An 8,077-nucleotide genomic window follows, 5' to 3' on the forward strand; every position below is an offset into this window, starting at 1 on the left:
GAGAAGCCTGCCTGCCTGGTTTGTGTCTGCAGACAGAAGTTGTGGACTTGAGTAAAATAACACAGTGTGAGTGAGTCAGAACGCTTCGTGAGGGCCATCCTTAGATAATGAAACTAATCATCAAAATCTCAGTAACTGTGCATGAAATTCTTAATGTGCACTCTTAGACCCACTGCTTAATGTGCCAGTCTGGAGAAGAAAGTATTTGCTCGAACATATAAGGAATTCAGAGCAGTGCAGAAGGCTTGAAATAGTACAGAAAATATGATGGCGTGTAAATTACAAACTGTGTAAATTATTACTTGTGGGTGACGCTAAACATTTTGCATTTAAAGTGGGCCGTTTTGAGTATCAGTCACTTTCACCTCCACGTAAAAGTAAACTCGCTGGTAAAACAGACAGCCGTGGAGTGGAAAGTGCCAGGAAGATTAATGAGGTGTGCCGTTCCTCTCTTTCACACTATCCTTCTCTTTATCCCTCTGTTTGTCTGTGCGGGCTGTGGGTGGATGTGTGTGGGGGTCCATGTGGGGTGGCCTGATGGGGTAACATGCTGAAGTAAACAAGTAGAGGAGACAGCAGGGTGATGTTCCTCTCACTCGACTTTATGCACATCAAACAGGGAGCTAGTGTTACCTTGTTTAGGCCAACACCTTCTCTAGCGCATTTTCTCCAAATGCTAGATTCTCAGTCTACACATTTAATATTCTTTTATTTCCCTAAACCTAAACTTGATCTCTTGAAAAAAGTGATATTTTGGGAAATATATTTGTTTGCTTTCTTGCTGTGAGTTGAAAGATCAACAGTAGATCACTCTAGTCTGTTCATTAATAATAAGAGTTAGCATAAAGATTGAAAACAGAGTGGATTAATTATTGTCTGGATGTGCTGGCATTTTGTCATTTTGACTTGTCTGTCCATAAGGCCATGAAATACTGAACCACACCTACACCAAAAAGTTTTCATTTTTAGGTTGTTGCGCAGATTAAAGAAACGAATATAACATGTTAATCTGTGAGTTTTAGTGCTGCTGCTATATGCATTCGGCTCCCACATTTTGATCCAGACTTGGTTTCCTCCTGTTTACAGTTTTGAGACTGAGTTAATTTAAGGTAGCTGTTAATTCTCCCTCCCTGGAAGAATGACAATCCCTGCATAAGCACCTAATGCCTAATACATTGTCCCTGACTTCATTTCCTCTTTTAGATCTGCCTGTCATTTACAAGGTGAGTGTTCTAACCTTAGGACCTCTGTGGCCCCGATTGGAGACCTACATGTGTTGGGCCAATCCTCAGTGTTTTCAGATGATGTTTCACACTGTCAGGGTTGACTTATCTGAGTGGGAAAAAGTTCCCAGGGAATAGACATATCCCACAGTCAGCTTTGGAATGTTTTTACAGAATAGCCCAGGGACCCTCAAAGACAGGTTTGCTCCAGACTTGACAAAACTGCTGCTGTGGTAACCAGGGCAAGAAACATATTAAAGCTGTTTTTTTCACCAAGTCTGTTGTCTACTTGTTCTGAGCGATTTCAGTGTCTTTTAATCGTTTCTGTTTACTCTTTTTAATTGTTTTAGCTGTATTCTCCAGTAGAATAGGACCAGGTGCTGCTTCGTGGTTTGTGGATGGTCCTGTATCTTGAAAATGTAGTCGTGTGCTACAAGATTGACTGCAGCGTGTTGCGTTGTGTAATGAGAAATAAATGGTAGGAGAATTTAGGTGCGTTGATTTGAATAGAAAGTGTCTTCCAAGTTGGATATGTTTTTATGATCTTGGTCAAAAAAAAAAAAAAAATCAAAGATGGTGGATGTCCATCTACAGAGAGCATGCTTTGTAACCCAAGTTTGGACCAATTTCTAGCTGTCAAAAATATCCCCTTTTTTCGATCTTCTTCATCCTCCCCCTTCCCTTCCTTTCTTTTCTAGGAGAGGAGCTGAGAGATGGGACCGCAAGTCCCCTCAGAGGCTTGGTCCTCCATCAGTATCGCTAATGGATGTCAGATGTGTGTGAGAGGAGGCCGTAGCGTGAGTGTGTTTCATGTTAGTTCTCAGCGTGATGAGCAGGGAAGCAGCTGGAGATGAACAGAAACCGCCCCGGCCTCCCTTACAATACCTCCATTTTTTATTCTGTCCTTCCAAGTAATGCTCTCCTGCTTTTCTCTGTGTAATATATTGGCATTAATAAAGGCAAACAAAGGCAAACATTCTGTAACAGGAGAGGAGAGGAAGATGTTTTGGTTTCCTGGAGAACCAGCAGCCCCTTTACTTCTTCTCACTATAAATCTCGTGGCAGTTTCAATAGTTGGATGGCCATGCCCTGTGTTAACGTTTCCCTGAGTTGATTACAAAGGAGTTCAAGGCGAACTGCTCTGTTATTGCTTACAGCCATGGTACCTAATAGTATGCTACAGTGGAGCACTTCAATCGCATGCGCTGTCATACAATATCAATTTAGGCCTCAAAAGGAATTTGTTATTCACCAAAGCAATTGCTGCACAGAGATGGTTCTTTGCTGTAAGTGGCATCTGAGCGAACACAACTGAAGGCCTATCCCCCTCTGGCAATGCAACTCACATCCCAATTGCTTAATAGGAATTCAAGTTTCCCACAAACGTCTTTGTTGGAACAGTATCCTTTTACCACAAGCATTTAACACTGCAGCTCACATTTCTTCTGCCTTCTTAGCAACATTTTACTTGTATCACTTGATGGTTTTCCTTTACAATATTGCTCCTTGGGGAGAGCTGGATGAGGACAGTGCTGGGCTGCAAAGCCTAATGAGTGAATAATACAGTGTGATGGTGTACAGTATGATGCTGACTACTTTTTATAAGGTGATGGAAAATAAATAACTCCAGGTGTTTTGTGAAGGAGATCCAATCCAGTGCATGAGTCAAAATGAGTATTTCCCAGTCGTTAATAAACAGAACTGTTTACAATGAGTAAGACTTGGGGGGGGGGGGCTGATGTGTGGGCCAGGCCACTAAGTGGAGTATGGGGAGCTGAAAAGTGTTGGCATTGGTGTGTAGTAGAGATTCTGACTAAGTCTGCATGAAGAAAGCCATACCCAAAACGGCATGTGCGAGTTAAAGTTATGTGTATTCACGAAAGTGTGTAAAGGTTTTTGGAAGAAGTCCTGTCCACACTTCAAATTCCAAAGCAATACAAAAATGGTAAAAGCTCTTCATATTTGTTCTCATTCTTTTGGCAAACAGCAAGACTGAGAATCACATCCAACATCTGGTAGCCTATGGAGTGGGACAGACAGCATCAACAGATAAGACAGGGTGGGTCTTGTCTTGTCTTCAGCAACTTTTTTGTATTAAATACCACCCATGGTCGCCTGTATTTGATATAGCCAAATTAATGAATGAAGTCATTCCTATCTAATTTTTTTTGTTTGTTTGTTTGTTTGTTTTCAGACACACGAACAGCATTTCCTGCGCTGCTGTGGTATGACGTGTATCAAATCACAAGTGATTAATGCTTATAAGTGGGGTTGTTCCACTGTGATACCAGTATCAAAAATACCTCCACTACAGCCTAAAACTCTGGATAGGATAGCTCCATATACATGGGTCCATGTACTGATCTGATAACATGTAATTCATCTAGCTGAAAAACTCTTGCCAACAGTGTCCCCTCAGACTTTTTTACTGCACAAGTGGTCAGTATCCATAAACCTCAAGCAACTTGTGTAACATGTCAGCAAACTTACATCTGTCATTTGTGTAACAACTGGGAATCAGTGAGTCAAATCAGATTCGAAGTCGTGTCAGGCAAATCAATTCTTCTTCCATGCTCTAAAACTGTAGCCTAAATAACAAGTTGCTACTGGCAACTACTGTTTTAGAGTGGCAAAGAAAAATTGATTCCTAGTAATTTAGTGTAATGTCAATCAGAGCAAGCAATCTGGCAAAATTTTACACCGGAAAATCCCACTAGTTAAACGGCAATGTGAGTATGGATGGCTTTAACTTGGAGGGGTGGCACTATTCCAATTTTTTTTGTGTGTCTTTTATGCTACTAAATTGTGGCTTTGCTTAAATTGTTTTTTTTCCCCAAAAGCTATTTAGTTATGACTAACTGCTAAATTGGACAATAAAGGAGAGTCCTTTAACATTCATTTAACCTCAGCCAGGTAGTAGTATACAGCTGTTACATCCCACAGCCCTTGGCCTTTACCTCCCTTATGGATAAAGCACGAGAGTTGTTCTGTGTTTCCCATCAATTTGTGTCTGCCTGTACCTCAGTCTGAGCTCAACTTTATCCCTAACCCAACCAGTCATTTTCTGTGATGCTCAACCCAACCTTATCCTAACTCAAACCACTTACCCGGCCTAACCGTAATCTGATCAAGATCTAACCCCAACCGCAAAGAGCAAAAGTGTACAACTCATTTTCAAGATTACTTATTGTGGAGACTGTTTTTGAGAAACTTAATGTGGACAGAGGAGTAAAAAAGATGGGAAAAGCATCTTTTGTATTTATGAAAATCTTGAAAACAGATCGTTCAACATATCCATAGAGACAGATTATTTTTTTAAAAAACACAAAACGGCAGAGGCATAGCGACAAAGTTTAACAGAGAATCAGAGGAGGCTTGTTTGTTGAGAGCAACTGGGGTTGAAGCAGGTTGCCTGATCATTGGGGAATTCAAAGGGGCAGCCAGTTGGTAGGCTTCCCTTTGCTCTGCAGGATGCAGGCGGAGGGCCTCATTATATCTCTCTCCACGTTGGGCACTTAAGTCTGTCTCCTCAGTGCCCGTTCTATTTGTTTAGAGAGCCACAGCCTTTTTAAGCTATGTCTGGCCTAATGAGCCCATTATCTGTCAATGATCCACAAAGAGGCCCTCCTCTCTCTTGCTCCCTCTCCCTTTACCTTGCTACATAGTAGTTTGCCCTCTCCTCTCTTGCTCTTCTCTTCCCCTCTGCTCATCCTAGAATTTTCCACCCCTTCTCTGGGCACAACCATCAGTCTATCCTCTCCATCTCGGTCCACCTTGTTTAGCTCATTCTCTCCTCCCTGCTTTTCCCAAACCTGTCACACACTGTGCTCATTCCTTTGCCTCAGGACAACAGTGTAACCTCCTCCCTTTTAAAACCACCCTCCTACATCTCCTTTGAGGCTGTGCATTTTATGTCGTTGTTGGGAACTACTTTGGTCTGGTTTTAACTGCCTCACACCTGCAGACGGTGTTGCCGCTCTTCATCACAGCTGACAGTATGAGCTGACAGCAGCAACAGAGTGCGGTTGTCTTCAGGAGAGTGCTGAGGAAGATTTGCGAGGACCCCATTAGGAGCATGATACCAACAGGATGCTGACCTTCACTTTGGGAATAAGAAACTATGTCTGGCTGTGTATTTATGTGGCCTAGCATGTATTCATTTATGTAGGCTCATATATCCATGAGTCTTATTGCAGGTGTTACAGGTGTGCATTTGGGAGTAGATTCTCAGACACTCCTTTCCGCCTCATGTGGGAACCCCCCCCCTCCCCATTTCTAGCAGTAGCAACAGGAAGCTGGTGTGGATCAGCTCTCTTTTCGGGCCTGGTTGCCCTGTTAACACTGAAGACTTAATTATGGTGATCTGGTAATAGCAGAGAAAATGGAAGGAATGCTGTCCTCATGGCTATACTCACAGCAGGATTAACTGCACGAGCTGCACTCTGCAACCTCCACAAGCTGGACGGCCTCTCTCACAGCTGCTTTTGTCTTGCCCTCTGAAGAAGGAGGGTGTGAGGAGGAGGGAGGAGAGGAAGAAAAGAGAAGAAAAAGACAAAGAAAATTAATCTGCTGGGTGCAGGATCTTAATTCGATTTAATGAAGGGCGCTTTAAGTCTGAGAGGCTTTGCACTCGCACACCTCCACAGGCACGTACACATACACACACACTCATGTAGGTCCTATTGATCTGTTGGAACAAACCCTATTATGGGCAATTATGTTATTCACCAGCCATGGCAAATCCATTTCTTTGGTTTCATTTCTTGCTAATACAAGGAAAGGAAATCTCCAACGTGATGCTTCCTGTTCGCACTGAGAGTGAGATCGGAAATCTTTGTTTCCGTCTTGCTGTAAAGCTTTAGTCTCACATCACTGTTAATGTGATTCTTAAGAAAAAAAACTTCAAAAGAAAAAAATGGCACAGGATTTTTTTTTTGTTGTTTTTCTCACCCATAACTGACTCAGACAGGATTTGACTATAAATATGAATTTGCATGCTTCCTCAACCAAAGAGCAATTCTTAAATGATAACTTCTGTGTCACTGTTTGAATGCATTTTCATTGCTTGGGTTAAACTTGCAGAACACAGAATCGTGCAATACACCAGAACTTGCCATAAAGCAAAACAATCACAGAAGAGGGGTTCTATTTGCACCCTCTTATTCCCCCTCTCTTAAAAAAAGGAACAAGCAAAACCAGTCCTTCCATCTATCCAATGCAGGAGAAGCCCATTACTATGTTCATCTTCTCAACGTTTGACAGGTGGAAGTAGAACTTTGGGGTTTATGTTTTAATTATAAAGAATTCCAGATGTGGAGGAGGGCTCATAAATTAGAAGCAGAGCTACTCAAATGTCTTTTTTCAAAGGGACCAAGCAGGTCAGCATCTGCTTCTCATTGTAGCCAATGTTATTAAGGGCCCTGACTACAGAAAGGCCCAAGTCCCCCGTCTGGCCCCACAATAATTGACACTATTAAATGTGCCTAAACAGATTTAGAGCGTCCAGAAAAGTTACATTTGTCTTGCAGAATGACTCTAATCATCCATTTTAGAGTGAAGGGACCTAAAGAGGAGGAACCAACCTGGTACATGATAGAGAGGGAGTGCGAAAAGAAAGCAGGCAAAGCAGAAAATGGGGAAAGCTGAAAAAAAATGCACAAATACAAACAAATTAGGCCAGATTGGCTCTGTGTAGGAATGTCAGGGAGGGTGGGAGAGAACCACAGAGAGGAGGAGAGAGGTCTGAACTATATTACCACACTCCAGACCATGCTGCTCAGGCTGGAGCGGGTTGAGCTGAACGCACATGGATGGCTTTACAAAAGCACCAGTCATGAAAGACCATCTGCTCTACTCCTCTGGTGATCTTTTAAACCCACATTAATGCAGTTCCTTCTCCATTTGGAATGATGTGATACACTGAGCAATTTTCCCTGTTCTCTGGGGCTCGATTCATTCTGTTGGCCTGTGTTTCAGAGTGGATGTATTTTAAAAGAGTTTGATTTCTCATACATTGCTGTTAATTTGGACAGGCATATTTGAAGCCCTTCCTCTGCTACAGCATCAGAAGCGGAGTGCACAGGGAGGTCTTACACACTGACTGGCTGTGGAATTTGTGTTTGTAGTTGGTTTTGGACAGTAGGTGAAGCAGGAGTGCAACCCGGGGACGAGGTGCACGGAAAAGGGTGTAGAGGGTCATGAGGTTGGTGTGAACGTGCAGGGCCAAAAAAAAAAACAAAAGAAAAGGGATGAAAAAAATGGAAAAGAAAATTCCTTCATCCAAAAAGTGGAGCCAGATCGGCAGAAGTAAAGTGGGGCAGGAACTCTCAGGGGTGTGATTGAAAGGGTGAGAAGTTAATTTGGCAGCTTTTCCTCCTCGCTTTGCTAATGTTTCCTCTCAGGACTAAACACCCTCTGCACCCCCTCGGCCACCTCACCTCTCCAAACTCTCTAACCCCCAGACACCCCCACCACCTACTGCACCACCCAACTTCCAATCCCAGCCCCTTCCAAACAAACACACACACACACACTACTGCCACCCTAGCTATGCCATGGTTCGCTTCTTCAAACATCCACACGTCTTGTTTCTATTTCTCACTACCCCTCCTCTTCTTGGTTTTTTCGTCCATCCTCTCACCATAAGCCGACTGCCCCTCTCCCACACCCTCGTGAAAAAGCACCCTCCATCACAGCAGTGCACGGTGACCCGAGACGAAACCTTTTCTCCCCAGGAAACATCCTGCTCTGAAACACTTTGGTTCAAGTGTGTTTTCTCCTGGGACATGGAGAGGAGGGTGGGTGGGGGTTTCTGAGGTGATGGTGGTGTGGTACTTGAGCTAAATGGAGACCAT

The sequence above is a fragment of the Scatophagus argus genome, chromosome 15 (assembly GCF_020382885.2).
Source record: "Scatophagus argus isolate fScaArg1 chromosome 15, fScaArg1.pri, whole genome shotgun sequence".
Classification (NCBI taxonomy): domain Eukaryota; kingdom Metazoa; phylum Chordata; class Actinopteri; family Scatophagidae; genus Scatophagus; species Scatophagus argus.